This window comes from Alosa sapidissima, chromosome 1 (assembly GCF_018492685.1).
Source record: "Alosa sapidissima isolate fAloSap1 chromosome 1, fAloSap1.pri, whole genome shotgun sequence".
Lineage (NCBI taxonomy): Eukaryota > Metazoa > Chordata > Actinopteri > Clupeiformes > Clupeidae > Alosa > Alosa sapidissima.
In genome coordinates this window covers 52,833,587-52,861,209 of record NC_055957.1, presented here as the reverse complement: position 1 = coordinate 52,861,209, position 27,623 = coordinate 52,833,587, and the positions used below count along the sequence as shown (strand labels likewise).

Here is a 27,623-nt window from a genome sequence, read left to right as displayed (position 1 = left end):
TGGACGTGAGGGTGACTCCAAGGCGTTGCCCAGTGGCAACAAGACTGCAGTATCAACATCCCCTTTAAATTTAAATGTGTAAAAAAAAAAAAAAAAAAAAAAAAAAAAAAAAAAAAAAAAAAAAAGAGTAAAAGGGCGGGAAAACCCAAAAGGGGCCGAAAAGGGAGGTGGCGCGGTTGGCCAAAACACCTGGCAAGGACTCCTGCTGCTGCGTCTGCTCTGCTAAGGAGGATTTCATCACAGTCAGTCAGTCAGTCAGTCAGTCAGTCAGTCAGTCAGTTCCACTGGGTTGGTTCTTTTCTTACACAGTCAAAGGAATGTGCACCGTTCCCGGAGTCGCTGCAATACCGGGTCGATGCGTGGAGCGGACGGAGCAAGCCCCTCTTCCGTCTCCCTGTTCCAAAAATCAGATTAATATATGGTCCTCGGGTAGAGGACGTATCAGATATTAAACTGATAAGAACAGATACTACACTTGATCTTAGCCAAAAGGCCGAGAAGCGATACCCCACAACTGCACGGGGTGCGGCGGCCCCTCTAGCGACGCCCCCCGCGCTCACATGGTTACGGGGGGAGGCGGGGCCAGCAAAAGCGGACCGCCGCCGCCGCCGCCGCCGCAAAACAAAACACCACGACGCTTGACTTTGGACAGGCAGGTGCAGCTCCGCCGAAGCAGAGCTTCCAAAAATACCGTAAACTCGGGGCAGTTCCCCTCCACGGAAATCTTTAGTAAAAGGCGAAAGATTTGTACGAGATGAAGAGAAACCCGAGCGATGGCTGCCACAGGGCACGCCGGACGGAGAGCATGAACGGCGCCGGTCGTGGACGTGAGGGTGACTCCAAGGCGTTGCCCAGTGGCAACAAGACTGCAGTATCAACATCCCCTTTAAATTTAAATGTGTAAAAAAAAAAAAAAAAAAAAAAAAAAAAAAAAAAAAAAAAAAAAAGAGTAAAAGGGCGGGAAAACCCAAAAGGGGCCGAAAAGGGAGGTGGCGCGGTTGGCCAAAACACCTGGCAAGGACTCCTGCTGCTGCGTCTGCTCTGCTAAGGAGGATTTCATCACAGTCAGTCAGTCAGTCAGTCAGTCAGTCAGTCAGTCAGTTCCACTGGGTTGGTTCTTTTCTTACACAGTCAAAGGAATGTGCACCGTTCCCGGAGTCGCTGCAATACCGGGTCGATGCGTGGAGCGGACGGAGCAAGCCCCTCTTCCGTCTCCCTGTTCCAAAAATCAGATTAATATATGGTCCTCGGGTAGAGGACGTATCAGATATTAAACTGATAAGAACAGATACTACACTTGATCTTAGCCAAAAGGCCGAGAAGCGATACCCCACAACTGCACGGGGTGCGGCGGCCCCTCTAGCGACGCCCCCCGCGCTCACATGGTTACGGGGGGAGGCGGGGCCAGCAAAAGCGGACCGCCGCCGCCGCCGCCGCCGCAAAACAAAACACCACGACGCTTGACTTTGGACAGGCAGGTGCAGCTCCGCCGAAGCAGAGCTTCCAAAAATACCGTAAACTCGGGGCAGTTCCCCTCCACGGAAATCTTTAGTAAAAGGCGAAAGATTTGTACGAGATGAAGAGAAACCCGAGCGATGGCTGCCACAGGGCACGCCGGACGGAGAGCATGAACGGCGCCGGTCGTGGACGTGAGGGTGACTCCAAGGCGTTGCCCAGTGGCAACAAGACTGCAGTATCAACATCCCCTTTAAATTTAAATGTGTAAAAAAAAAAAAAAAAAAAAAAAAAAAAAAAAAGAGTAAAAGGGCGGGAAAACCCAAAAGGGGCCGAAAAGGGAGGTGGCGCGGTTGGCCAAAACACCTGGCAAGGACTCCTGCTGCTGCGTCTGCTCTGCTAAGGAGGATTTCATCACAGTCAGTCAGTCAGTCAGTCAGTCAGTCAGTCAGTCAGTTCCACTGGGTTGGTTCTTTTCTTACACAGTCAAAGGAATGTGCACCGTTCCCGGAGTCGCTGCAATACCGGGTCGATGCGTGGAGCGGACGGAGCAAGCCCCTCTTCCGTCTCCCTGTTCCAAAAATCAGATTAATATATGGTCCTCGGGTAGAGGACGTATCAGATATTAAACTGATAAGAACAGATACTACACTTGATCTTAGCCAAAAGGCCGAGAAGCGATACCCCACAACTGCACGGGGTGCGGCGGCCCCTCTAGCGACGCCCCCCGCGCTCACATGGTTACGGGGGGAGGCGGGGCCAGCAAAAGCGGACCGCCGCCGCCGCCGCCGCCGCAAAACAAAACACCACGACGCTTGACTTTGGACAGGCAGGTGCAGCTCCGCCGAAGCAGAGCTTCCAAAAATACCGTAAACTCGGGGCAGTTCCCCTCCACGGAAATCTTTAGTAAAAGGCGAAAGATTTGTACGAGATGAAGAGAAACCCGAGCGATGGCTGCCACAGGGCACGCCGGACGGAGAGCATGAACGGCGCCGGTCGTGGACGTGAGGGTGACTCCAAGGCGTTGCCCAGTGGCAACAAGACTGCAGTATCAACATCCCCTTTAAATTTAAATGTGTAAAAAAAAAAAAAAAAAAAAAAAAAAAAAAAAAAAAAAAAAAAAAGAGTAAAAGGGCGGGAAAACCCAAAAGGGGCCGAAAAGGGAGGTGGCGCGGTTGGCCAAAACACCTGGCAAGGACTCCTGCTGCTGCGTCTGCTCTGCTAAGGAGGATTTCATCACAGTCAGTCAGTCAGTCAGTCAGTCAGTCAGTCAGTCAGTTCCACTGGGTTGGTTCTTTTCTTACACAGTCAAAGGAATGTGCACCGTTCCCGGAGTCGCTGCAATACCGGGTCGATGCGTGGAGCGGACGGAGCAAGCCCCTCTTCCGTCTCCCTGTTCCAAAAATCAGATTAATATATGGTCCTCGGGTAGAGGACGTATCAGATATTAAACTGATAAGAACAGATTTTTTTTTTTTTTTTTTTATTCGTTTATTGCATGACATGAGTCAAACCATACATACGTCCCCCTGGACGACCGAAAAACACCAGTAAAGAAAAACACGCCCACCGGACGTCAAAAGAAAATTATACCATCCCTAAACCATACAACATCAAACCAAACCATACAGTCATCAATACAGACTAAACCATACAACATCAAACCAAACCATACAGTCATCAATACAGACAACCCAAAGCCACAAAACCCCAACAAATGAAATGCACAGCCATCATCAAACAATCATGCGTACTAGGGCCAGAACACGTCACTTGACTTTAATCAGCCCATTCACAAAACTACCAACAAGAACATACCCATCACCAAACACACATCACAACAAAGAGTCCGCATTCCTAGGCTCCACCAGAAGAGTAGTAGCCTTCAAATTGTCCTCATCGCCCCCCAGAAGAAAATCCGGGGAGGCCCCGCCTCCAGCCACCACGGCACAACTGGCCTCGGCGCCCACGGCCTCCATATCATCGCAGTCGACCTTGTAAACACACATCAGTCTCTTCCACTTGACTCGACCATGCCAGTCAGCTGCTTCAAATTCTTCTCGTCCCAGCCCAGAAGCAAATCCGAGCCGATCACCAACTCATCACAGGGCCTGCCATCATCGACCTCGATCTCCTCCTCGCTGTCGTCATCGCCCTCCTCTTCCTCCAGGGGGGTGACCTGGCCAAACACCTGCACTGTCGGGCACGACCTGCGGCGGCGCACTGGAGTCTCCTCCGACCCGCTGTCCTCCAGGGGGCGCTTCCCTGCAGCTGGCACCACTCCTGTGATCACCACCTCCTCATCGAAGGGGCAATCAGCCCACGACCCAGGTGACACCACTCCCGCCGACTTATCCACAGCAACATCAGAACATGTCTCCTCAGCCACAGCCTGGGGGGGATCAGCCAGAGGCCCAGGAGAAGCCACAGGAACACCAGAACACATGTCCTCGGCCACAGCCTGGGGGGAATCAGCTGTAGGCCTAGGGGAAAGCACACTAACAACATTAACAGCCTGGGGAGCTGCAAACTGAGATGAACCCTCCGGGGTGGGAACAGAGGGCCTCTCAGCAGCAGCTCCATGTGCACTCACCACCTGCTCGCTGCTAGCCACCATCTTTGCTACCACATGGCTCACCACCTGCTCATCGTTAGCCGCCATCTTAGCGACCGCATGGCCACCGTCAGACAAAGGATCAGCAAGCCTCGAAAGAGTCCTCCCGGGGGGCATAGGGGACTCCTCTCCAGCAGCCGACCGCACGTCCGTCGGTCCTCGACCCTCAGACTCTTCACGACCCACAGCAGCACTCTTCCGACCTGGGCAGGCTCTAAACAGGTGCTCCGAAGACCCACAAAGACTGCAGGTCCTCGGAGCCAAACATTTCGCTGCCATGTGCTCCGTAGAGCCACAATGGCGGCACCTGGTAACTTTACAGTCCTCTCTAACATGCCCACCTTCCCCACACTTCCAGCAACCCCCAGGCCTCCCAGGGACAAACAAGTAACCCCTGTCTGGCCCCAAAGCGAAGGACTGGGGAGGCGAAGCACCAACTTTAAAGCGAACTTTAAACCGTCTCCTTCCCGTCCAGAAACCCCTCGAGTCAGTCACTTTCGCACCCTCCCGCACATCCACACAGTATCTCTTCAGAAAAGCAATAATGTCCTCCTCCAACACAAACGGGTTAAACATGTGCACAAAAACATGAGTCTCCGACGAAAAAAGCCCCATACCCTTCAGTAAATCCACATGCAACTTCTCAGTAATCCTCTTCTTAGCCATTTCAAAAAACATTTCAGTCCGAAACGTAACATCAAACGTACCTTGAGGCCGATACTCCTGCAGGCAAAGAACCTCCCGCACTCCCAAATCCAAAATGTCCAGCAAAACCTTGTCCGAAAAGTACTCTCTCTTCATGTCCTTCCTTCTGCTCACCGGAACCACAAAACGGATCGTGTTCCTCAAACGTAATGGACCCAACGTCCCCATCGCCTTCCCGTCGTGTGCGCGAGGTGCTCCACTTGATCTTAGCCAAAAGGCCGAGAAGCGATACCCCACAACTGCACGGGGTGCGGCGGCCCCTCTAGCGACGCCCCCCGCGCTCACATGGTTACGGGGGGAGGCGGGGCCAGCAAAAGCGGACCGCCGCCGCCGCCGCCGCCGCAAAACAAAACACCACGACGCTTGACTTTGGACAGGCAGGTGCAGCTCCGCCGAAGCAGAGCTTCCAAAAATACCGTAAACTCGGGGCAGTTCCCCTCCACGGAAATCTTTAGTAAAAGGCGAAAGATTTGTACGAGATGAAGAGAAACCCGAGCGATGGCTGCCACAGGGCACGCCGGACGGAGAGCATGAACGGCGCCGGTCGTGGACGTGAGGGTGACTCCAAGGCGTTGCCCAGTGGCAACAAGACTGCAGTATCAACATCCCCTTTAAATTTAAATGTGTAAAAAAAAAAAAAAAAAAAAAAAAAAAAAAAAAAAAGAGTAAAAGGGCGGGAAAACCCAAAAGGGGCCGAAAAGGGAGGTGGCGCGGTTGGCCAAAACACCTGGCAAGGACTCCTGCTGCTGCGTCTGCTCTGCTAAGGAGGATTTCATCACAGTCAGTCAGTCAGTCAGTCAGTCAGTCAGTCAGTCAGTTCCACTGGGTTGGTTCTTTTCTTACACAGTCAAAGGAATGTGCACCGTTCCCGGAGTCGCTGCAATACCGGGTCGATGCGTGGAGCGGACGGAGCAAGCCCCTCTTCCGTCTCCCTGTTCCAAAAATCAGATTAATATATGGTCCTCGGGTAGAGGACGTATCAGATATTAAACTGATAAGAACAGATACTACACTTGATCTTAGCCAAAAGGCCGAGAAGCGATACCCCACAACTGCACGGGGTGCGGCGGCCCCTCTAGCGACGCCCCCCGCGCTCACATGGTTACGGGGGGAGGCGGGGCCAGCAAAAGCGGACCGCCGCCGCCGCCGCCGCCGCAAAACAAAACACCACGACGCTTGACTTTGGACAGGCAGGTGCAGCTCCGCCGAAGCAGAGCTTCCAAAAATACCGTAAACTCGGGGCAGTTCCCCTCCACGGAAATCTTTAGTAAAAGGCGAAAGATTTGTACGAGATGAAGAGAAACCCGAGCGATGGCTGCCACAGGGCACGCCGGACGGAGAGCATGAACGGCGCCGGTCGTGGACGTGAGGGTGACTCCAAGGCGTTGCCCAGTGGCAACAAGACTGCAGTATCAACATCCCCTTTAAATTTAAATGTGTAAAAAAAAAAAAAAAAAAAAAAAAAAAAAAAAAAAAAAAAAAAAAGAGTAAAAGGGCGGGAAAACCCAAAAGGGGCCGAAAAGGGAGGTGGCGCGGTTGGCCAAAACACCTGGCAAGGACTCCTGCTGCTGCGTCTGCTCTGCTAAGGAGGATTTCATCACAGTCAGTCAGTCAGTCAGTCAGTCAGTCAGTCAGTCAGTTCCACTGGGTTGGTTCTTTTCTTACACAGTCAAAGGAATGTGCACCGTTCCCGGAGTCGCTGCAATACCGGGTCGATGCGTGGAGCGGACGGAGCAAGCCCCTCTTCCGTCTCCCTGTTCCAAAAATCAGATTAATATATGGTCCTCGGGTAGAGGACGTATCAGATATTAAACTGATAAGAACAGATTTTTTTGTATTGAAGTTTATTCATACCAGATCAAAATATACAAAGCATAGTTACAGCCAGAACATGAAGAATTCAGAAAGCAGGGAAAAAGAAAAAGAGAAAAAAGAAGGCTGCAACATACGGGCACAAATGCCCCTTTGAGAACGACTCGGGCGCGCAGGCCCAGCCAAAAGCAACCCCCTAACACAAAACCCACCCACCCACCCCCTTACATCACTATTACACAGTTAATTACACAAACCCACCACCAGTAACCCACTAATCCATGCCCATAGTCCTCTTCAAACTGTCCACATCCCATCCAGCAATCTGCTCAGGAGGGGGGCGACTCCCCCGTCCTGCGGTCCGCCTCTCCGTCACCGACTCCACCGAATCCATCGACTCCTCCAACTCCAGCTCCGCCGACTCGCCCGTAGTCCCCAACTCAGCCACCAGGGGCAGGGAGCGTCCAAAGGCCGCCACCCCCTCCCCCGGCCGCTGACGCCGCACCGGAGCACCCGCCAGACCTCCACCCTCCAGGGGGCGCTTCCCAGACACCATCGCCAGCTCCGCCATCTCCTCTTCCTGGGAGGCTGTTGCCTCCGCCCAGCTCGACACCCCGACCCTCTCCGTGGCCACGCCCGGCCTGCCCTTCGACCCCGCCGACCCTCCGACCTCTGGGCGGCCATCTTGGCTGCCATGCGGCCTAGCGGTAGCCGTAGCCACCAGGCAGCCACCATGCGGCCCCGCTCCAGCTCCTCCAGCAGATACTGCAGCTCCCGTCACTCCACTCGCACCAGCCACCGCTCCCGCTCCTCCAGCAGATACTGCAGCTCCCTTCGCTCCGCTCACACCAGCCGTCACCGGACCCGTCGACCTCCTCTCCAGCGCACCAGTCATCAGAGGAGCCCCTGCGGGGGAAACAGAAACCCCCCCACCACCAGACAGCCCCAAAACTGCTCCCGCATAGCTCTGTCTCTTAGGGCACTTCAGAAAGAGGTGATCCTTGGCCCCACACAAAGAACACTCCCTTCTCTCCCCACAGTTCTTCACCACATGCCCCACCACCCCACAACGCACACACCGCTGCGCAACACATTCACTCCTCAAGTGCCCCTCTTCCCCACATCCCCAACAAACAGTCGGCAAGTCTGGTAAAAACACCCTCCCGCGATCCGTCCCCAGAGCAAACAAATGTGGAGGCCGCAGCTGGCGGCCCTCCCCAGAAGTACGAAACCGCACACTGTACCTCCACTTTCCAGTCCAAAATCCATTGCCGTCCATGACCTTCTGCCCCGTTGACACCAAGCTGCAGTACCGGCTCAGGAACCCCCGGACATCCAGCTCCAACACGTGCGGGTTGAACATCTGCACCACGACCGCGTTGGCTGCGCTCCACACCACGCGCTTAATCCCCACGATCCGTGCATCTCCTTTCCCCTTCCCGTACGCCACGCGCAGGTCCTCCTCCGTCTTAAACGTGACGTCGTGCTGCCCCACCGCCGGGTAATCCTGCAGGCAGAGCACGTCCGCTCCCGACAATCCCAACACGCCCTTGAGAATGACCTCTCCGAAACCAGCCCGATCCAGCTCTGCCCTCCTCGTCTCCGGGATCAGGTAGCGGATCGCATACCTTGGTATCCCCTTAGTTGCCTCTATCTCGTCCAACATCGCTGCCTCGGATAATCCTCGTGTGTAAGAACACTTGATCTTAGCCAAAAGGCCGAGAAGCGATACCCCACAACTGCACGGGGTGCGGCGGCCCCTCTAGCGACGCCCCCCGCGCTCACATGGTTACGGGGGGAGGCGGGGCCAGCAAAAGCGGACCGCCGCCGCCGCCGCCGCCGCAAAACAAAACACCACGACGCTTGACTTTGGACAGGCAGGTGCAGCTCCGCCGAAGCAGAGCTTCCAAAAATACCGTAAACTCGGGGCAGTTCCCCTCCACGGAAATCTTTAGTAAAAGGCGAAAGATTTGTACGAGATGAAGAGAAACCCGAGCGATGGCTGCCACAGGGCACGCCGGACGGAGAGCATGAACGGCGCCGGTCGTGGACGTGAGGGTGACTCCAAGGCGTTGCCCAGTGGCAACAAGACTGCAGTATCAACATCCCCTTTAAATTTAAATGTGTAAAAAAAAAAAAAAAAAAAAAAAAAAAAAAAAAAAAAAAAAAAAAGAGTAAAAGGGCGGGAAAACCCAAAAGGGGCCGAAAAGGGAGGTGGCGCGGTTGGCCAAAACACCTGGCAAGGACTCCTGCTGCTGCGTCTGCTCTGCTAAGGAGGATTTCATCACAGTCAGTCAGTCAGTCAGTCAGTCAGTCAGTCAGTCAGTTCCACTGGGTTGGTTCTTTTCTTACACAGTCAAAGGAATGTGCACCGTTCCCGGAGTCGCTGCAATACCGGGTCGATGCGTGGAGCGGACGGAGCAAGCCCCTCTTCCGTCTCCCTGTTCCAAAAATCAGATTAATATATGGTCCTCGGGTAGAGGACGTATCAGATATTAAACTGATAAGAACAGATACTACACTTGATCTTAGCCAAAAGGCCGAGAAGCGATACCCCACAACTGCACGGGGTGCGGCGGCCCCTCTAGCGACGCCCCCCGCGCTCACATGGTTACGGGGGGAGGCGGGGCCAGCAAAAGCGGACCGCCGCCGCCGCCGCCGCCGCAAAACAAAACACCACGACGCTTGACTTTGGACAGGCAGGTGCAGCTCCGCCGAAGCAGAGCTTCCAAAAATACCGTAAACTCGGGGCAGTTCCCCTCCACGGAAATCTTTAGTAAAAGGCGAAAGATTTGTACGAGATGAAGAGAAACCCGAGCGATGGCTGCCACAGGGCACGCCGGACGGAGAGCATGAACGGCGCCGGTCGTGGACGTGAGGGTGACTCCAAGGCGTTGCCCAGTGGCAACAAGACTGCAGTATCAACATCCCCTTTAAATTTAAATGTGTAAAAAAAAAAAAAAAAAAAAAAAAAAAAAAAAAAAAAAAAAAAAAGAGTAAAAGGGCGGGAAAACCCAAAAGGGGCCGAAAAGGGAGGTGGCGCGGTTGGCCAAAACACCTGGCAAGGACTCCTGCTGCTGCGTCTGCTCTGCTAAGGAGGATTTCATCACAGTCAGTCAGTCAGTCAGTCAGTCAGTCAGTCAGTCAGTTCCACTGGGTTGGTTCTTTTCTTACACAGTCAAAGGAATGTGCACCGTTCCCGGAGTCGCTGCAATACCGGGTCGATGCGTGGAGCGGACGGAGCAAGCCCCTCTTCCGTCTCCCTGTTCCAAAAATCAGATTAATATATGGTCCTCGGGTAGAGGACGTATCAGATATTAAACTGATAAGAACAGATTTTTTTTTTTTTTTTTTTATTCGTTTATTGCATGACATGAGTCAAACCATACATACGTCCCCCTGGACGACCGAAAAACACCAGTAAAGAAAAACACGCCCACCGGACGTCAAAAGAAAATTATACCATCCCTAAACCATACAACATCAAACCAAACCATACAGTCATCAATACAGACTAAACCATACAACATCAAACCAAACCATACAGTCATCAATACAGACAACCCAAAGCCACAAAACCCCAACAAATGAAATGCACAGCCATCATCAAACAATCATGCGTACTAGGGCCAGAACACGTCACTTGACTTTAATCAGCCCATTCACAAAACTACCAACAAGAACATACCCATCACCAAACACACATCACAACAAAGAGTCCGCATTCCTAGGCTCCACCAGAAGAGTAGTAGCCTTCAAATTGTCCTCATCGCCCCCCAGAAGAAAATCCGGGGAGGCCCCGCCTCCAGCCACCACGGCACAACTGGCCTCGGCGCCCACGGCCTCCATATCATCGCAGTCGACCTTGTAAACACACATCAGTCTCTTCCACTTGACTCGACCATGCCAGTCAGCTGCTTCAAATTCTTCTCGTCCCAGCCCAGAAGCAAATCCGAGCCGATCACCAACTCATCACAGGGCCTGCCATCATCGACCTCGATCTCCTCCTCGCTGTCGTCATCGCCCTCCTCTTCCTCCAGGGGGGTGACCTGGCCAAACACCTGCACTGTCGGGCACGACCTGCGGCGGCGCACTGGAGTCTCCTCCGACCCGCTGTCCTCCAGGGGGCGCTTCCCTGCAGCTGGCACCACTCCTGTGATCACCACCTCCTCATCGAAGGGGCAATCAGCCCACGACCCAGGTGACACCACTCCCGCCGACTTATCCACAGCAACATCAGAACATGTCTCCTCAGCCACAGCCTGGGGGGGATCAGCCAGAGGCCCAGGAGAAGCCACAGGAACACCAGAACACATGTCCTCGGCCACAGCCTGGGGGGAATCAGCTGTAGGCCTAGGGGAAAGCACACTAACAACATTAACAGCCTGGGGAGCTGCAAACTGAGATGAACCCTCCGGGGTGGGAACAGAGGGCCTCTCAGCAGCAGCTCCATGTGCACTCACCACCTGCTCGCTGCTAGCCACCATCTTTGCTACCACATGGCTCACCACCTGCTCATCGTTAGCCGCCATCTTAGCGACCGCATGGCCACCGTCAGACAAAGGATCAGCAAGCCTCGAAAGAGTCCTCCCGGGGGGCATAGGGGACTCCTCTCCAGCAGCCGACCGCACGTCCGTCGGTCCTCGACCCTCAGACTCTTCACGACCCACAGCAGCACTCTTCCGACCTGGGCAGGCTCTAAACAGGTGCTCCGAAGACCCACAAAGACTGCAGGTCCTCGGAGCCAAACATTTCGCTGCCATGTGCTCCGTAGAGCCACAATGGCGGCACCTGGTAACTTTACAGTCCTCTCTAACATGCCCACCTTCCCCACACTTCCAGCAACCCCCAGGCCTCCCAGGGACAAACAAGTAACCCCTGTCTGGCCCCAAAGCGAAGGACTGGGGAGGCGAAGCACCAACTTTAAAGCGAACTTTAAACCGTCTCCTTCCCGTCCAGAAACCCCTCGAGTCAGTCACTTTCGCACCCTCCCGCACATCCACACAGTATCTCTTCAGAAAAGCAATAATGTCCTCCTCCAACACAAACGGGTTAAACATGTGCACAAAAACATGAGTCTCCGACGAAAAAAGCCCCATACCCTTCAGTAAATCCACATGCAACTTCTCAGTAATCCTCTTCTTAGCCATTTCAAAAAACATTTCAGTCCGAAACGTAACATCAAACGTACCTTGAGGCCGATACTCCTGCAGGCAAAGAACCTCCCGCACTCCCAAATCCAAAATGTCCAGCAAAACCTTGTCCGAAAAGTACTCTCTCTTCATGTCCTTCCTTCTGCTCACCGGAACCACAAAACGGATCGTGTTCCTCAAACGTAATGGACCCAACGTCCCCATCGCCTTCCCGTCGTGTGCGCGAGGTGCTCCACTTGATCTTAGCCAAAAGGCCGAGAAGCGATACCCCACAACTGCACGGGGTGCGGCGGCCCCTCTAGCGACGCCCCCCGCGCTCACATGGTTACGGGGGGAGGCGGGGCCAGCAAAAGCGGACCGCCGCCGCCGCCGCCGCCGCAAAACAAAACACCACGACGCTTGACTTTGGACAGGCAGGTGCAGCTCCGCCGAAGCAGAGCTTCCAAAAATACCGTAAACTCGGGGCAGTTCCCCTCCACGGAAATCTTTAGTAAAAGGCGAAAGATTTGTACGAGATGAAGAGAAACCCGAGCGATGGCTGCCACAGGGCACGCCGGACGGAGAGCATGAACGGCGCCGGTCGTGGACGTGAGGGTGACTCCAAGGCGTTGCCCAGTGGCAACAAGACTGCAGTATCAACATCCCCTTTAAATTTAAATGTGTAAAAAAAAAAAAAAAAAAAAAAAAAAAAAAAAAAAAAAAAAAAAAGAGTAAAAGGGCGGGAAAACCCAAAAGGGGCCGAAAAGGGAGGTGGCGCGGTTGGCCAAAACACCTGGCAAGGACTCCTGCTGCTGCGTCTGCTCTGCTAAGGAGGATTTCATCACAGTCAGTCAGTCAGTCAGTCAGTCAGTCAGTCAGTCAGTTCCACTGGGTTGGTTCTTTTCTTACACAGTCAAAGGAATGTGCACCGTTCCCGGAGTCGCTGCAATACCGGGTCGATGCGTGGAGCGGACGGAGCAAGCCCCTCTTCCGTCTCCCTGTTCCAAAAATCAGATTAATATATGGTCCTCGGGTAGAGGACGTATCAGATATTAAACTGATAAGAACAGATTTTTTTGTATTGAAGTTTATTCATACCAGATCAAAATATACAAAGCATAGTTACAGCCAGAACATGAAGAATTCAGAAAGCAGGGAAAAAGAAAAAGAGAAAAAAGAAGGCTGCAACATACGGGCACAAATGCCCCTTTGAGAACGACTCGGGCGCGCAGGCCCAGCCAAAAGCAACCCCCTAACACAAAACCCACCCACCCACCCCCTTACATCACTATTACACAGTTAATTACACAAACCCACCACCAGTAACCCACTAATCCATGCCCATAGTCCTCTTCAAACTGTCCACATCCCATCCAGCAATCTGCTCAGGAGGGGGGCGACTCCCCCGTCCTGCGGTCCGCCTCTCCGTCACCGACTCCACCGAATCCATCGACTCCTCCAACTCCAGCTCCGCCGACTCGCCCGTAGTCCCCAACTCAGCCACCAGGGGCAGGGAGCGTCCAAAGGCCGCCACCCCCTCCCCCGGCCGCTGACGCCGCACCGGAGCACCCGCCAGACCTCCACCCTCCAGGGGGCGCTTCCCAGACACCATCGCCAGCTCCGCCATCTCCTCTTCCTGGGAGGCTGTTGCCTCCGCCCAGCTCGACACCCCGACCCTCTCCGTGGCCACGCCCGGCCTGCCCTTCGACCCCGCCGACCCTCCGACCTCTGGGCGGCCATCTTGGCTGCCATGCGGCCTAGCGGTAGCCGTAGCCACCAGGCAGCCACCATGCGGCCCCGCTCCAGCTCCTCCAGCAGATACTGCAGCTCCCGTCACTCCACTCGCACCAGCCACCGCTCCCGCTCCTCCAGCAGATACTGCAGCTCCCTTCGCTCCGCTCACACCAGCCGTCACCGGACCCGTCGACCTCCTCTCCAGCGCACCAGTCATCAGAGGAGCCCCTGCGGGGGAAACAGAAACCCCCCCACCACCAGACAGCCCCAAAACTGCTCCCGCATAGCTCTGTCTCTTAGGGCACTTCAGAAAGAGGTGATCCTTGGCCCCACACAAAGAACACTCCCTTCTCTCCCCACAGTTCTTCACCACATGCCCCACCACCCCACAACGCACACACCGCTGCGCAACACATTCACTCCTCAAGTGCCCCTCTTCCCCACATCCCCAACAAACAGTCGGCAAGTCTGGTAAAAACACCCTCCCGCGATCCGTCCCCAGAGCAAACAAATGTGGAGGCCGCAGCTGGCGGCCCTCCCCAGAAGTACGAAACCGCACACTGTACCTCCACTTTCCAGTCCAAAATCCATTGCCGTCCATGACCTTCTGCCCCGTTGACACCAAGCTGCAGTACCGGCTCAGGAACCCCCGGACATCCAGCTCCAACACGTGCGGGTTGAACATCTGCACCACGACCGCGTTGGCTGCGCTCCACACCACGCGCTTAATCCCCACGATCCGTGCATCTCCTTTCCCCTTCCCGTACGCCACGCGCAGGTCCTCCTCCGTCTTAAACGTGACGTCGTGCTGCCCCACCGCCGGGTAATCCTGCAGGCAGAGCACGTCCGCTCCCGACAATCCCAACACGCCCTTGAGAATGACCTCTCCGAAACCAGCCCGATCCAGCTCTGCCCTCCTCGTCTCCGGGATCAGGTAGCGGATCGCATACCTTGGTATCCCCTTAGTTGCCTCTATCTCGTCCAACATCGCTGCCTCGGATAATCCTCGTGTGTAAGAACACTTGATCTTAGCCAAAAGGCCGAGAAGCGATACCCCACAACTGCACGGGGTGCGGCGGCCCCTCTAGCGACGCCCCCCGCGCTCACATGGTTACGGGGGGAGGCGGGGCCAGCAAAAGCGGACCGCCGCCGCCGCCGCCGCCGCAAAACAAAACACCACGACGCTTGACTTTGGACAGGCAGGTGCAGCTCCGCCGAAGCAGAGCTTCCAAAAATACCGTAAACTCGGGGCAGTTCCCCTCCACGGAAATCTTTAGTAAAAGGCGAAAGATTTGTACGAGATGAAGAGAAACCCGAGCGATGGCTGCCACAGGGCACGCCGGACGGAGAGCATGAACGGCGCCGGTCGTGGACGTGAGGGTGACTCCAAGGCGTTGCCCAGTGGCAACAAGACTGCAGTATCAACATCCCCTTTAAATTTAAATGTGTAAAAAAAAAAAAAAAAAAAAAAAAAAAAAAAAAAAAAAAAAAAAAGAGTAAAAGGGCGGGAAAACCCAAAAGGGGCCGAAAAGGGAGGTGGCGCGGTTGGCCAAAACACCTGGCAAGGACTCCTGCTGCTGCGTCTGCTCTGCTAAGGAGGATTTCATCACAGTCAGTCAGTCAGTCAGTCAGTCAGTCAGTCAGTCAGTTCCACTGGGTTGGTTCTTTTCTTACACAGTCAAAGGAATGTGCACCGTTCCCGGAGTCGCTGCAATACCGGGTCGATGCGTGGAGCGGACGGAGCAAGCCCCTCTTCCGTCTCCCTGTTCCAAAAATCAGATTAATATATGGTCCTCGGGTAGAGGACGTATCAGATATTAAACTGATAAGAACAGATACTACACTTGATCTTAGCCAAAAGGCCGAGAAGCGATACCCCACAACTGCACGGGGTGCGGCGGCCCCTCTAGCGACGCCCCCCGCGCTCACATGGTTACGGGGGGAGGCGGGGCCAGCAAAAGCGGACCGCCGCCGCCGCCGCCGCCGCAAAACAAAACACCACGACGCTTGACTTTGGACAGGCAGGTGCAGCTCCGCCGAAGCAGAGCTTCCAAAAATACCGTAAACTCGGGGCAGTTCCCCTCCACGGAAATCTTTAGTAAAAGGCGAAAGATTTGTACGAGATGAAGAGAAACCCGAGCGATGGCTGCCACAGGGCACGCCGGACGGAGAGCATGAACGGCGCCGGTCGTGGACGTGAGGGTGACTCCAAGGCGTTGCCCAGTGGCAACAAGACTGCAGTATCAACATCCCCTTTAAATTTAAATGTGTAAAAAAAAAAAAAAAAAAAAAAAAAAAAAAAAAAAAAAAAAAAAAGAGTAAAAGGGCGGGAAAACCCAAAAGGGGCCGAAAAGGGAGGTGGCGCGGTTGGCCAAAACACCTGGCAAGGACTCCTGCTGCTGCGTCTGCTCTGCTAAGGAGGATTTCATCACAGTCAGTCAGTCAGTCAGTCAGTCAGTCAGTCAGTCAGTTCCACTGGGTTGGTTCTTTTCTTACACAGTCAAAGGAATGTGCACCGTTCCCGGAGTCGCTGCAATACCGGGTCGATGCGTGGAGCGGACGGAGCAAGCCCCTCTTCCGTCTCCCTGTTCCAAAAATCAGATTAATATATGGTCCTCGGGTAGAGGACGTATCAGATATTAAACTGATAAGAACAGATTTTTTTTTTTTTTTTTTTATTCGTTTATTGCATGACATGAGTCAAACCATACATACGTCCCCCTGGACGACCGAAAAACACCAGTAAAGAAAAACACGCCCACCGGACGTCAAAAGAAAATTATACCATCCCTAAACCATACAACATCAAACCAAACCATACAGTCATCAATACAGACTAAACCATACAACATCAAACCAAACCATACAGTCATCAATACAGACAACCCAAAGCCACAAAACCCCAACAAATGAAATGCACAGCCATCATCAAACAATCATGCGTACTAGGGCCAGAACACGTCACTTGACTTTAATCAGCCCATTCACAAAACTACCAACAAGAACATACCCATCACCAAACACACATCACAACAAAGAGTCCGCATTCCTAGGCTCCACCAGAAGAGTAGTAGCCTTCAAATTGTCCTCATCGCCCCCCAGAAGAAAATCCGGGGAGGCCCCGCCTCCAGCCACCACGGCACAACTGGCCTCGGCGCCCACGGCCTCCATATCATCGCAGTCGACCTTGTAAACACACATCAGTCTCTTCCACTTGACTCGACCATGCCAGTCAGCTGCTTCAAATTCTTCTCGTCCCAGCCCAGAAGCAAATCCGAGCCGATCACCAACTCATCACAGGGCCTGCCATCATCGACCTCGATCTCCTCCTCGCTGTCGTCATCGCCCTCCTCTTCCTCCAGGGGGGTGACCTGGCCAAACACCTGCACTGTCGGGCACGACCTGCGGCGGCGCACTGGAGTCTCCTCCGACCCGCTGTCCTCCAGGGGGCGCTTCCCTGCAGCTGGCACCACTCCTGTGATCACCACCTCCTCATCGAAGGGGCAATCAGCCCACGACCCAGGTGACACCACTCCCGCCGACTTATCCACAGCAACATCAGAACATGTCTCCTCAGCCACAGCCTGGGGGGGATCAGCCAGAGGCCCAGGAGAAGCCACAGGAACACCAGAACACATGTCCTCGGCCACAGCCTGGGGGGAATCAGCTGTAGGCCTAGGGGAAAGCACACTAACAACATTAACAGCCTGGGGAGCTGCAAACTGAGATGAACCCTCCGGGGTGGGAACAGAGGGCCTCTCAGCAGCAGCTCCATGTGCACTCACCACCTGCTCGCTGCTAGCCACCATCTTTGCTACCACATGGCTCACCACCTGCTCATCGTTAGCCGCCATCTTAGCGACCGCATGGCCACCGTCAGACAAAGGATCAGCAAGCCTCGAAAGAGTCCTCCCGGGGGGCATAGGGGACTCCTCTCCAGCAGCCGACCGCACGTCCGTCGGTCCTCGACCCTCAGACTCTTCACGACCCACAGCAGCACTCTTCCGACCTGGGCAGGCTCTAAACAGGTGCTCCGAAGACCCACAAAGACTGCAGGTCCTCGGAGCCAAACATTTCGCTGCCATGTGCTCCGTAGAGCCACAATGGCGGCACCTGGTAACTTTACAGTCCTCTCTAACATGCCCACCTTCCCCACACTTCCAGCAACCCCCAGGCCTCCCAGGGACAAACAAGTAACCCCTGTCTGGCCCCAAAGCGAAGGACTGGGGAGGCGAAGCACCAACTTTAAAGCGAACTTTAAACCGTCTCCTTCCCGTCCAGAAACCCCTCGAGTCAGTCACTTTCGCACCCTCCCGCACATCCACACAGTATCTCTTCAGAAAAGCAATAATGTCCTCCTCCAACACAAACGGGTTAAACATGTGCACAAAAACATGAGTCTCCGACGAAAAAAGCCCCATACCCTTCAGTAAATCCACATGCAACTTCTCAGTAATCCTCTTCTTAGCCATTTCAAAAAACATTTCAGTCCGAAACGTAACATCAAACGTACCTTGAGGCCGATACTCCTGCAGGCAAAGAACCTCCCGCACTCCCAAATCCAAAATGTCCAGCAAAACCTTGTCCGAAAAGTACTCTCTCTTCATGTCCTTCCTTCTGCTCACCGGAACCACAAAACGGATCGTGTTCCTCAAACGTAATGGACCCAACGTCCCCATCGCCTTCCCGTCGTGTGCGCGAGGTGCTCCACTTGATCTTAGCCAAAAGGCCGAGAAGCGATACCCCACAACTGCACGGGGTGCGGCGGCCCCTCTAGCGACGCCCCCCGCGCTCACATGGTTACGGGGGGAGGCGGGGCCAGCAAAAGCGGACCGCCGCCGCCGCCGCCGCCGCAAAACAAAACACCACGACGCTTGACTTTGGACAGGCAGGTGCAGCTCCGCCGAAGCAGAGCTTCCAAAAATACCGTAAACTCGGGGCAGTTCCCCTCCACGGAAATCTTTAGTAAAAGGCGAAAGATTTGTACGAGATGAAGAGAAACCCGAGCGATGGCTGCCACAGGGCACGCCGGACGGAGAGCATGAACGGCGCCGGTCGTGGACGTGAGGGTGACTCCAAGGCGTTGCCCAGTGGCAACAAGACTGCAGTATCAACATCCCCTTTAAATTTAAATGTGTAAAAAAAAAAAAAAAAAAAAAAAAAAAAAAAAAAAAAAAAAAAAAGAGTAAAAGGGCGGGAAAACCCAAAAGGGGCCGAAAAGGGAGGTGGCGCGGTTGGCCAAAACACCTGGCAAGGACTCCTGCTGCTGCGTCTGCTCTGCTAAGGAGGATTTCATCACAGTCAGTCAGTCAGTCAGTCAGTCAGTCAGTCAGTCAGTTCCACTGGGTTGGTTCTTTTCTTACACAGTCAAAGGAATGTGCACCGTTCCCGGAGTCGCTGCAATACCGGGTCGATGCGTGGAGCGGACGGAGCAAGCCCCTCTTCCGTCTCCCTGTTCCAAAAATCAGATTAATATATGGTCCTCGGGTAGAGGACGTATCAGATATTAAACTGATAAGAACAGATTTTTTTGTATTGAAGTTTATTCATACCAGATCAAAATATACAAAGCATAGTTACAGCCAGAACATGAAGAATTCAGAAAGCAGGGAAAAAGAAAAAGAGAAAAAAGAAGGCTGCAACATACGGGCACAAATGCCCCTTTGAGAACGACTCGGGCGCGCAGGCCCAGCCAAAAGCAACCCCCTAACACAAAACCCACCCACCCACCCCCTTACATCACTATTACACAGTTAATTACACAAACCCACCACCAGTAACCCACTAATCCATGCCCATAGTCCTCTTCAAACTGTCCACATCCCATCCAGCAATCTGCTCAGGAGGGGGGCGACTCCCCCGTCCTGCGGTCCGCCTCTCCGTCACCGACTCCACCGAATCCATCGACTCCTCCAACTCCAGCTCCGCCGACTCGCCCGTAGTCCCCAACTCAGCCACCAGGGGCAGGGAGCGTCCAAAGGCCGCCACCCCCTCCCCCGGCCGCTGACGCCGCACCGGAGCACCCGCCAGACCTCCACCCTCCAGGGGGCGCTTCCCAGACACCATCGCCAGCTCCGCCATCTCCTCTTCCTGGGAGGCTGTTGCCTCCGCCCAGCTCGACACCCCGACCCTCTCCGTGGCCACGCCCGGCCTGCCCTTCGACCCCGCCGACCCTCCGACCTCTGGGCGGCCATCTTGGCTGCCATGCGGCCTAGCGGTAGCCGTAGCCACCAGGCAGCCACCATGCGGCCCCGCTCCAGCTCCTCCAGCAGATACTGCAGCTCCCGTCACTCCACTCGCACCAGCCACCGCTCCCGCTCCTCCAGCAGATACTGCAGCTCCCTTCGCTCCGCTCACACCAGCCGTCACCGGACCCGTCGACCTCCTCTCCAGCGCACCAGTCATCAGAGGAGCCCCTGCGGGGGAAACAGAAACCCCCCCACCACCAGACAGCCCCAAAACTGCTCCCGCATAGCTCTGTCTCTTAGGGCACTTCAGAAAGAGGTGATCCTTGGCCCCACACAAAGAACACTCCCTTCTCTCCCCACAGTTCTTCACCACATGCCCCACCACCCCACAACGCACACACCGCTGCGCAACACATTCACTCCTCAAGTGCCCCTCTTCCCCACATCCCCAACAAACAGTCGGCAAGTCTGGTAAAAACACCCTCCCGCGATCCGTCCCCAGAGCAAACAAATGTGGAGGCCGCAGCTGGCGGCCCTCCCCAGAAGTACGAAACCGCACACTGTACCTCCACTTTCCAGTCCAAAATCCATTGCCGTCCATGACCTTCTGCCCCGTTGACACCAAGCTGCAGTACCGGCTCAGGAACCCCCGGACATCCAGCTCCAACACGTGCGGGTTGAACATCTGCACCACGACCGCGTTGGCTGCGCTCCACACCACGCGCTTAATCCCCACGATCCGTGCATCTCCTTTCCCCTTCCCGTACGCCACGCGCAGGTCCTCCTCCGTCTTAAACGTGACGTCGTGCTGCCCCACCGCCGGGTAATCCTGCAGGCAGAGCACGTCCGCTCCCGACAATCCCAACACGCCCTTGAGAATGACCTCTCCGAAACCAGCCCGATCCAGCTCTGCCCTCCTCGTCTCCGGGATCAGGTAGCGGATCGCATACCTTGGTATCCCCTTAGTTGCCTCTATCTCGTCCAACATCGCTGCCTCGGATAATCCTCGTGTGTAAGAACACTTGATCTTAGCCAAAAGGCCGAGAAGCGATACCCCACAACTGCACGGGGTGCGGCGGCCCCTCTAGCGACGCCCCCCGCGCTCACATGGTTACGGGGGGAGGCGGGGCCAGCAAAAGCGGACCGCCGCCGCCGCCGCCGCCGCAAAACAAAACACCACGACGCTTGACTTTGGACAGGCAGGTGCAGCTCCGCCGAAGCAGAGCTTCCAAAAATACCGTAAACTCGGGGCAGTTCCCCTCCACGGAAATCTTTAGTAAAAGGCGAAAGATTTGTACGAGATGAAGAGAAACCCGAGCGATGGCTGCCACAGGGCACGCCGGACGGAGAGCATGAACGGCGCCGGTCGTGGACGTGAGGGTGACTCCAAGGCGTTGCCCAGTGGCAACAAGACTGCAGTATCAACATCCCCTTTAAATTTAAATGTGTAAAAAAAAAAAAAAAAAAAAAAAAAAAAAAAAAAAAAAAAAAAAAGAGTAAAAGGGCGGGAAAACCCAAAAGGGGCCGAAAAGGGAGGTGGCGCGGTTGGCCAAAACACCTGGCAAGGACTCCTGCTGCTGCGTCTGCTCTGCTAAGGAGGATTTCATCACAGTCAGTCAGTCAGTCAGTCAGTCAGTCAGTCAGTCAGTTCCACTGGGTTGGTTCTTTTCTTACACAGTCAAAGGAATGTGCACCGTTCCCGGAGTCGCTGCAATACCGGGTCGATGCGTGGAGCGGACGGAGCAAGCCCCTCTTCCGTCTCCCTGTTCCAAAAATCAGATTAATATATGGTCCTCGGGTAGAGGACGTATCAGATATTAAACTGATAAGAACAGATACTACACTTGATCTTAGCCAAAAGGCCGAGAAGCGATACCCCACAACTGCACGGGGTGCGGCGGCCCCTCTAGCGACGCCCCCCGCGCTCACATGGTTACGGGGGGAGGCGGGGCCAGCAAAAGCGGACCGCCGCCGCCGCCGCCGCCGCAAAACAAAACACCACGACGCTTGACTTTGGACAGGCAGGTGCAGCTCCGCCGAAGCAGAGCTTCCAAAAATACCGTAAACTCGGGGCAGTTCCCCTCCACGGAAATCTTTAGTAAAAGGCGAAAGATTTGTACGAGATGAAGAGAAACCCGAGCGATGGCTGCCACAGGGCACGCCGGACGGAGAGCATGAACGGCGCCGGTCGTGGACGTGAGGGTGACTCCAAGGCGTTGCCCAGTGGCAACAAGACTGCAGTATCAACATCCCCTTTAAATTTAAATGTGTAAAAAAAAAAAAAAAAAAAAAAAAAAAAAAAAAAAAAAAAAAAAAGAGTAAAAGGGCGGGAAAACCCAAAAGGGGCCGAAAAGGGAGGTGGCGCGGTTGGCCAAAACACCTGGCAAGGACTCCTGCTGCTGCGTCTGCTCTGCTAAGGAGGATTTCATCACAGTCAGTCAGTCAGTCAGTCAGTCAGTCAGTCAGTCAGTTCCACTGGGTTGGTTCTTTTCTTACACAGTCAAAGGAATGTGCACCGTTCCCGGAGTCGCTGCAATACCGGGTCGATGCGTGGAGCGGACGGAGCAAGCCCCTCTTCCGTCTCCCTGTTCCAAAAATCAGATTAATATATGGTCCTCGGGTAGAGGACGTATCAGATATTAAACTGATAAGAACAGATACTACACTTGATCTTAGCCAAAAGGCCGAGAAGCGATACCCCACAACTGCACGGGGTGCGGCGGCCCCTCTAGCGACGCCCCCCGCGCTCACATGGTTACGGGGGGAGGCGGGGCCAGCAAAAGCGGACCGCCGCCGCCGCCGCCGCCGCAAAACAAAACACCACGACGCTTGACTTTGGACAGGCAGGTGCAGCTCCGCCGAAGCAGAGCTTCCAAAAATACCGTAAACTCGGGGCAGTTCCCCTCCACGGAAATCTTTAGTAAAAGGCGAAAGATTTGTACGAGATGAAGAGAAACCCGAGCGATGGCTGCCACAGGGCACGCCGGACGGAGAGCATGAACGGCGCCGGTCGTGGACGTGAGGGTGACTCCAAGGCGTTGCCCAGTGGCAACAAGACTGCAGTATCAACATCCCCTTTAAATTTAAATGTGTAAAAAAAAAAAAAAAAAAAAAAAAAAAAAAAAAAAAAAAAAAAAAGAGTAAAAGGGCGGGAAAACCCAAAAGGGGCCGAAAAGGGAGGTGGCGCGGTTGGCCAAAACACCTGGCAAGGACTCCTGCTGCTGCGTCTGCTCTGCTAAGGAGGATTTCATCACAGTCAGTCAGTCAGTCAGTCAGTCAGTCAGTCAGTCAGTTCCACTGGGTTGGTTCTTTTCTTACACAGTCAAAGGAATGTGCACCGTTCCCGGAGTCGCTGCAATACCGGGTCGATGCGTGGAGCGGACGGAGCAAGCCCCTCTTCCGTCTCCCTGTTCCAAAAATCAGATTAATATATGGTCCTCGGGTAGAGGACGTATCAGATATTAAACTGATAAGAACAGATACTACACTTGATCTTAGCCAAAAGGCCGAGAAGCGATACCCCACAACTGCACGGGGTGCGGCGGCCCCTCTAGCGACGCCCCCCGCGCTCACATGGTTACGGGGGGAGGCGGGGCCAGCAAAAGCGGACCGCCGCCGCCGCCGCCGCCGCAAAACAAAACACCACGACGCTTGACTTTGGACAGGCAGGTGCAGCTCCGCCGAAGCAGAGCTTCCAAAAATACCGTAAACTCGGGGCAGTTCCCCTCCACGGAAATCTTTAGTAAAAGGCGAAAGATTTGTACGAGATGAAGAGAAACCCGAGCGATGGCTGCCACAGGGCACGCCGGACGGAGAGCATGAACGGCGCCGGTCGTGGACGTGAGGGTGACTCCAAGGCGTTGCCCAGTGGCAACAAGACTGCAGTATCAACATCCCCTTTAAATTTAAATGTGTAAAAAAAAAAAAAAAAAAAAAAAAAAAAAAAAAAAAAAAAAAAAAGAGTAAAAGGGCGGGAAAACCCAAAAGGGGCCGAAAAGGGAGGTGGCGCGGTTGGCCAAAACACCTGGCAAGGACTCCTGCTGCTGCGTCTGCTCTGCTAAGGAGGATTTCATCACAGTCAGTCAGTCAGTCAGTCAGTCAGTCAGTCAGTCAGTTCCACTGGGTTGGTTCTTTTCTTACACAGTCAAAGGAATGTGCACCGTTCCCGGAGTCGCTGCAATACCGGGTCGATGCGTGGAGCGGACGGAGCAAGCCCCTCTTCCGTCTCCCTGTTCCAAAAATCAGATTAATATATGGTCCTCGGGTAGAGGACGTATCAGATATTAAACTGATAAGAACAGATTTTTTTTTTTTTTTTTTTATTGAATATAAACAGAGCGAAGCAGCCTTGAAAATACAACACACAGGAGATATACATATAATACACACAACACACAAAAGATACAGAAGGAAGTTAATTTAAGCTAGACTAGAGGCTGCCACCATAAACAATAACACATAACAACACAACGACCCAGGCACACAGGCCCGGCCAAACACAGCGAAAAACACACATGTACATGCAAAAAATCTTACAGGATACACAAAAAATCTTACCCACCCATAACACCTGTTTAATCCACCCCATACATCCAAACAGCACACCCACAACCACAGAGACACAGATACACAACCCCATCACTCAAAACACATCAACCCAAACCCATCGCCCGCTTTACGCTCTCCACATCCCAACCCCCCACCTGAACAGTAGGGGGCGGCCTCTCCTCCCTCCCCGGCCCTTGTGCACTTCCACCTCCGACCACCGGGGGCGGAGCCCCCTCTGAAACAGCCACCGTCGTCTCCAACTTCTGCCGACTCACAGGACCTGCCGTTGCCCTCCCATCCACTAGAGGGCGCTTCACTGCCCCCGCCGCCGCCGACACTTCCACCATCTCCTGCTCCTGCGAAGCAGAAGCATCCGCCCAGCTGGACTCCACCATCTTCCCCACAGCCACGACCTCTGACCCAGCCGCACCTTTGACCTTCGGGCGGCCATCTTGCCCGCCATGCGGCTTAGCGGTAGCCGTAGCCGCCGAGCAGCCAACCTGGCTACCCTGCGGCCCAGCCACCACACCACCAGCAGACACAGCAGGCACCGGCACCAACACTCCACTCCCAGACCCCGTCTTCTCCACCACCGGCACCGTCTTTGCAGGCCTCTGCTTCCCCTCACCCGACACCGCGGGAGCCCCCGTACCAAGAGCAGGAGCCCCCACAGCGCCAGTCACCACCCCAGCATAACTGCGCCGTTTAGCACACCCAGCAAACAAATGATCAGTCCCCCCACACAAAACACACTCCTTCAACTCAGTACAGTCTTTCACCACATGCCCCACAGCCCCACAACGCAAACATGACTTAACATTACATTCCCCACGTAAATGCCCCACACCCCCACACCCCCAGCACTCACTTGGCAAGTCCGGTATGAACACTCTCCCACGGTCAGGTCCCAGAGCAAACGCGTAGGGAGGCCGCAACACACGACCCCCAGACGAACGAAAGCCCGCAATGAAACTCCACTTCCCTGTCCAAAATCCATTGGAGTCCAAGATCCGCTGCCCATCAGACAGGTCCACGCAGTACCGCTCCAGAAAGCTCCAGACATCATCCAACAGCACGTGGGGGTTGAAAACCTGCACGATGACAGTGTTGGTCGCGCCCCACTTCGCCGCACACATCCCCGCCGCCACAGCTTTCCCCGCCGTCGTAGACCACCGCCGATACGCCTCATTCATCCCCGCCAACGTCCGGAAGGTCACGTCAAAACAGGTCCCATCCACCGCTCCCTGCAGGCACAGCACCTCCTTGTCCGTCACCCGAAGTATCTCCTTGACGATCTTCGCACCAAAAGCCTCCCGAGTCAGCATCTCCCTTTTCTCCACCGGCACCAGGAACCGAATTCCGAACTTCGGGATCCCCGTCCACGTTTCAATGGCCACCATCGCTATCTCTGCTACTTGATCTTAGCCAAAAGGCCGAGAAGCGATACCCCACAACTGCACGGGGTGCGGCGGCCCCTCTAGCGACGCCCCCCGCGCTCACATGGTTACGGGGGGAGGCGGGGCCAGCAAAAGCGGACCGCCGCCGCCGCCGCCGCCGCCGCCGCAAAACAAAACACCACGACGCTTGACTTTGGACAGGCAGGTGCAGCTCCGCCGAAGCAGAGCTTCCAAAAATACCGTAAACTCGGGGCAGTTCCCCTCCACGGAAATCTTTAGTAAAAGGCGAAAGATTTGTACGAGATGAAGAGAAACCCGAGCGATGGCTGCCACAGGGCACGCCGGACGGAGAGCATGAACGGCGCCGGTCGTGGACGTGAGGGTGACTCCAAGGCGTTGCCCAGTGGCAACAAGACGGCAGTATCAACATCCCCTTTAAATTTAAATGTGTAAAAAAAAAAAAAAAAAACAAAAAAAAAAAAAAAAAAAAAAAAAAAAAAAAAGAGTAAAAGGGCGGGAAAACCCAAAAGGGGCCGAAAAGGGAGGTGGCGCGGTTGGCCAAAACACCTGGCAAGGACTCCTGCTGCTGCGTCTGCTCTGCTAAGGAGGATTTCATCACAGTCAGTCAGTCAGTCAGTCAGTCAGTCAGTCAGTTCCACTGGGTTGGTTCTTTTCTTACACAGTCAAAGGAATGTGCACCGTTCCCGGAGTCGCTGCAATACCGGGTCGATGCGTGGAGCGGACGGAGCAAGCCCCTCTTCCGTCTCCCTGTTCCAAAAATCAGATTAATATATGGTCCTCGGGTAGAGGACGTATCAGATATTAAACTGATAAGAACAGATACTACACTTGATCTTAGCCAAAAGGCCGAGAAGCGATACCCCACAACTGCACGGGGTGCGGCGGCCCCTCTAGCGACGCCCCCCGCGCTCACATGGTTACGGGGGGAGGCGGGGCCAGCAAAAGCGGACCGCCGCCGCCGCCGCCGCCGCCGCCGCAAAACAAAACACCACGACGCTTGACTTTGGACAGGCAGGTGCAGCTCCGCCGAAGCAGAGCTTCCAAAAATACCGTAAACTCGGGGCAGTTCCCCTCCACGGAAATCTTTAGTAAAAGGCGAAAGATTTGTACGAGATGAAGAGAAACCCGAGCGATGGCTGCCACAGGGCACGCCGGACGGAGAGCATGAACGGCGCCGGTCGTGGACGTGAGGGTGACTCCAAGGCGTTGCCCAGTGGCAACAAGACGGCAGTATCAACATCCCCTTTAAATTTAAATGTGTAAAAAAAAAAAAAAAAAACAAAAAAAAAAAAAAAAAAAAAAAAAAAAAAAAGAGTAAAAGGGCGGGAAAACCCAAAAGGGGCCGAAAAGGGAGGTGGCGCGGTTGGCCAAAACACCTGGCAAGGACTCCTGCTGCTGCGTCTGCTCTGCTAAGGAGGATTTCATCACAGTCAGTCAGTCAGTCAGTCAGTCAGTCAGTCAGTTCCACTGGGTTGGTTCTTTTCTTACACAGTCAAAGGAATGTGCACCGTTCCCGGAGTCGCTGCAATACCGGGTCGATGCGTGGAGCGGACGGAGCAAGCCCCTCTTCCGTCTCCCTGTTCCAAAAATCAGATTAATATATGGTCCTCGGGTAGAGGACGTATCAGATATTAAACTGATAAGAACAGATACTACACTTGATCTTAGCCAAAAGGCCGAGAAGCGATACCCCACAACTGCACGGGGTGCGGCGGCCCCTCTAGCGACGCCCCCCGCGCTCACATGGTTACGGGGGGAGGCGGGGCCAGCAAAAGCGGACCGCCGCCGCCGCCGCCGCCGCCGCCGCAAAACAAAACACCACGACGCTTGACTTTGGACAGGCAGGTGCAGCTCCGCCGAAGCAGAGCTTCCAAAAATACCGTAAACTCGGGGCAGTTCCCCTCCACGGAAATCTTTAGTAAAAGGCGAAAGATTTGTACGAGATGAAGAGAAACCCGAGCGATGGCTGCCACAGGGCACGCCGGACGGAGAGCATGAACGGCGCCGGTCGTGGACG

General features: G+C 54.5%; 33 non-coding genes and 3 pseudogenes across 33 annotated transcripts; all 36 read right to left on the bottom strand.

Annotated features, from left to right (window-relative positions):
• Positions 1-314: 314 nt before the first annotated feature.
• LOC121684363 lies at positions 315-505 on the bottom strand. The gene has a single exon (XR_006023117.1). It is a non-coding gene; the product is annotated as a U2 spliceosomal RNA (small nuclear RNA).
• A 155-nt stretch (positions 506-660) lies between these two features.
• LOC121679843 lies at positions 661-774 on the bottom strand. The gene has a single exon (XR_006021444.1). It is a non-coding gene; the product is annotated as a U5 spliceosomal RNA (small nuclear RNA).
• A 362-nt stretch (positions 775-1,136) lies between these two features.
• On the bottom strand, positions 1,137-1,327 carry LOC121684297. The gene has a single exon (XR_006023097.1). It is a non-coding gene; the product is annotated as a U2 spliceosomal RNA (small nuclear RNA).
• A 155-nt stretch (positions 1,328-1,482) lies between these two features.
• On the bottom strand, positions 1,483-1,596 carry LOC121679837. Its single transcript, XR_006021443.1, has one exon. It is a non-coding gene; the product is annotated as a U5 spliceosomal RNA (small nuclear RNA).
• Positions 1,597-1,946: 350 nt separating this feature from the next.
• Positions 1,947-2,137, bottom strand: LOC121684232. Its single transcript, XR_006023077.1, has one exon. It is a non-coding gene; the product is annotated as a U2 spliceosomal RNA (small nuclear RNA).
• A 155-nt stretch (positions 2,138-2,292) lies between these two features.
• On the bottom strand, positions 2,293-2,406 carry LOC121679833. Its single transcript, XR_006021442.1, has one exon. It is a non-coding gene; the product is annotated as a U5 spliceosomal RNA (small nuclear RNA).
• Positions 2,407-2,768: 362 nt separating this feature from the next.
• LOC121684281 lies at positions 2,769-2,972 on the bottom strand (annotated as a pseudogene).
• Positions 2,973-5,159: 2,187 nt separating this feature from the next.
• LOC121679828 lies at positions 5,160-5,273 on the bottom strand. Its single transcript, XR_006021441.1, has one exon. It is a non-coding gene; the product is annotated as a U5 spliceosomal RNA (small nuclear RNA).
• A 353-nt stretch (positions 5,274-5,626) lies between these two features.
• Positions 5,627-5,817, bottom strand: LOC121684182. The gene has a single exon (XR_006023052.1). It is a non-coding gene; the product is annotated as a U2 spliceosomal RNA (small nuclear RNA).
• A 155-nt stretch (positions 5,818-5,972) lies between these two features.
• LOC121679822 lies at positions 5,973-6,086 on the bottom strand. The gene has a single exon (XR_006021439.1). It is a non-coding gene; the product is annotated as a U5 spliceosomal RNA (small nuclear RNA).
• Positions 6,087-6,448: 362 nt separating this feature from the next.
• LOC121683758 lies at positions 6,449-6,641 on the bottom strand. The gene has a single exon (XR_006022900.1). It is a non-coding gene; the product is annotated as a U2 spliceosomal RNA (small nuclear RNA).
• A 1,830-nt stretch (positions 6,642-8,471) lies between these two features.
• Positions 8,472-8,585, bottom strand: LOC121679816. Its single transcript, XR_006021438.1, has one exon. It is a non-coding gene; the product is annotated as a U5 spliceosomal RNA (small nuclear RNA).
• Positions 8,586-8,947: 362 nt separating this feature from the next.
• On the bottom strand, positions 8,948-9,138 carry LOC121684128. Its single transcript, XR_006023038.1, has one exon. It is a non-coding gene; the product is annotated as a U2 spliceosomal RNA (small nuclear RNA).
• Positions 9,139-9,293: 155 nt separating this feature from the next.
• LOC121679810 lies at positions 9,294-9,407 on the bottom strand. The gene has a single exon (XR_006021437.1). It is a non-coding gene; the product is annotated as a U5 spliceosomal RNA (small nuclear RNA).
• Positions 9,408-9,769: 362 nt separating this feature from the next.
• Positions 9,770-9,973, bottom strand: LOC121684277 (annotated as a pseudogene).
• Positions 9,974-12,160: 2,187 nt separating this feature from the next.
• Positions 12,161-12,274, bottom strand: LOC121679803. Its single transcript, XR_006021435.1, has one exon. It is a non-coding gene; the product is annotated as a U5 spliceosomal RNA (small nuclear RNA).
• A 362-nt stretch (positions 12,275-12,636) lies between these two features.
• LOC121683757 lies at positions 12,637-12,829 on the bottom strand. Its single transcript, XR_006022899.1, has one exon. It is a non-coding gene; the product is annotated as a U2 spliceosomal RNA (small nuclear RNA).
• Positions 12,830-14,659: 1,830 nt separating this feature from the next.
• LOC121679797 lies at positions 14,660-14,773 on the bottom strand. Its single transcript, XR_006021434.1, has one exon. It is a non-coding gene; the product is annotated as a U5 spliceosomal RNA (small nuclear RNA).
• A 362-nt stretch (positions 14,774-15,135) lies between these two features.
• On the bottom strand, positions 15,136-15,326 carry LOC121684072. Its single transcript, XR_006023021.1, has one exon. It is a non-coding gene; the product is annotated as a U2 spliceosomal RNA (small nuclear RNA).
• A 155-nt stretch (positions 15,327-15,481) lies between these two features.
• Positions 15,482-15,595, bottom strand: LOC121679785. The gene has a single exon (XR_006021427.1). It is a non-coding gene; the product is annotated as a U5 spliceosomal RNA (small nuclear RNA).
• A 362-nt stretch (positions 15,596-15,957) lies between these two features.
• LOC121684268 lies at positions 15,958-16,161 on the bottom strand (annotated as a pseudogene).
• A 2,187-nt stretch (positions 16,162-18,348) lies between these two features.
• LOC121679781 lies at positions 18,349-18,462 on the bottom strand. The gene has a single exon (XR_006021424.1). It is a non-coding gene; the product is annotated as a U5 spliceosomal RNA (small nuclear RNA).
• A 362-nt stretch (positions 18,463-18,824) lies between these two features.
• On the bottom strand, positions 18,825-19,017 carry LOC121683752. The gene has a single exon (XR_006022898.1). It is a non-coding gene; the product is annotated as a U2 spliceosomal RNA (small nuclear RNA).
• A 1,830-nt stretch (positions 19,018-20,847) lies between these two features.
• Positions 20,848-20,961, bottom strand: LOC121679775. The gene has a single exon (XR_006021422.1). It is a non-coding gene; the product is annotated as a U5 spliceosomal RNA (small nuclear RNA).
• A 362-nt stretch (positions 20,962-21,323) lies between these two features.
• On the bottom strand, positions 21,324-21,514 carry LOC121684015. Its single transcript, XR_006022995.1, has one exon. It is a non-coding gene; the product is annotated as a U2 spliceosomal RNA (small nuclear RNA).
• Positions 21,515-21,669: 155 nt separating this feature from the next.
• LOC121679770 lies at positions 21,670-21,783 on the bottom strand. The gene has a single exon (XR_006021421.1). It is a non-coding gene; the product is annotated as a U5 spliceosomal RNA (small nuclear RNA).
• A 362-nt stretch (positions 21,784-22,145) lies between these two features.
• On the bottom strand, positions 22,146-22,336 carry LOC121683965. Its single transcript, XR_006022975.1, has one exon. It is a non-coding gene; the product is annotated as a U2 spliceosomal RNA (small nuclear RNA).
• A 155-nt stretch (positions 22,337-22,491) lies between these two features.
• Positions 22,492-22,605, bottom strand: LOC121679768. Its single transcript, XR_006021420.1, has one exon. It is a non-coding gene; the product is annotated as a U5 spliceosomal RNA (small nuclear RNA).
• Positions 22,606-22,967: 362 nt separating this feature from the next.
• LOC121683905 lies at positions 22,968-23,158 on the bottom strand. Its single transcript, XR_006022946.1, has one exon. It is a non-coding gene; the product is annotated as a U2 spliceosomal RNA (small nuclear RNA).
• A 155-nt stretch (positions 23,159-23,313) lies between these two features.
• On the bottom strand, positions 23,314-23,427 carry LOC121679767. The gene has a single exon (XR_006021419.1). It is a non-coding gene; the product is annotated as a U5 spliceosomal RNA (small nuclear RNA).
• Positions 23,428-23,789: 362 nt separating this feature from the next.
• On the bottom strand, positions 23,790-23,980 carry LOC121683781. The gene has a single exon (XR_006022908.1). It is a non-coding gene; the product is annotated as a U2 spliceosomal RNA (small nuclear RNA).
• Positions 23,981-25,794: 1,814 nt separating this feature from the next.
• On the bottom strand, positions 25,795-25,908 carry LOC121679766. Its single transcript, XR_006021418.1, has one exon. It is a non-coding gene; the product is annotated as a U5 spliceosomal RNA (small nuclear RNA).
• Positions 25,909-26,273: 365 nt separating this feature from the next.
• On the bottom strand, positions 26,274-26,464 carry LOC121683850. Its single transcript, XR_006022929.1, has one exon. It is a non-coding gene; the product is annotated as a U2 spliceosomal RNA (small nuclear RNA).
• Positions 26,465-26,625: 161 nt separating this feature from the next.
• On the bottom strand, positions 26,626-26,739 carry LOC121679764. The gene has a single exon (XR_006021417.1). It is a non-coding gene; the product is annotated as a U5 spliceosomal RNA (small nuclear RNA).
• Positions 26,740-27,103: 364 nt separating this feature from the next.
• On the bottom strand, positions 27,104-27,294 carry LOC121683789. The gene has a single exon (XR_006022910.1). It is a non-coding gene; the product is annotated as a U2 spliceosomal RNA (small nuclear RNA).
• A 161-nt stretch (positions 27,295-27,455) lies between these two features.
• On the bottom strand, positions 27,456-27,569 carry LOC121679763. Its single transcript, XR_006021416.1, has one exon. It is a non-coding gene; the product is annotated as a U5 spliceosomal RNA (small nuclear RNA).
• Positions 27,570-27,623: the final 54 nt, after the last annotated feature.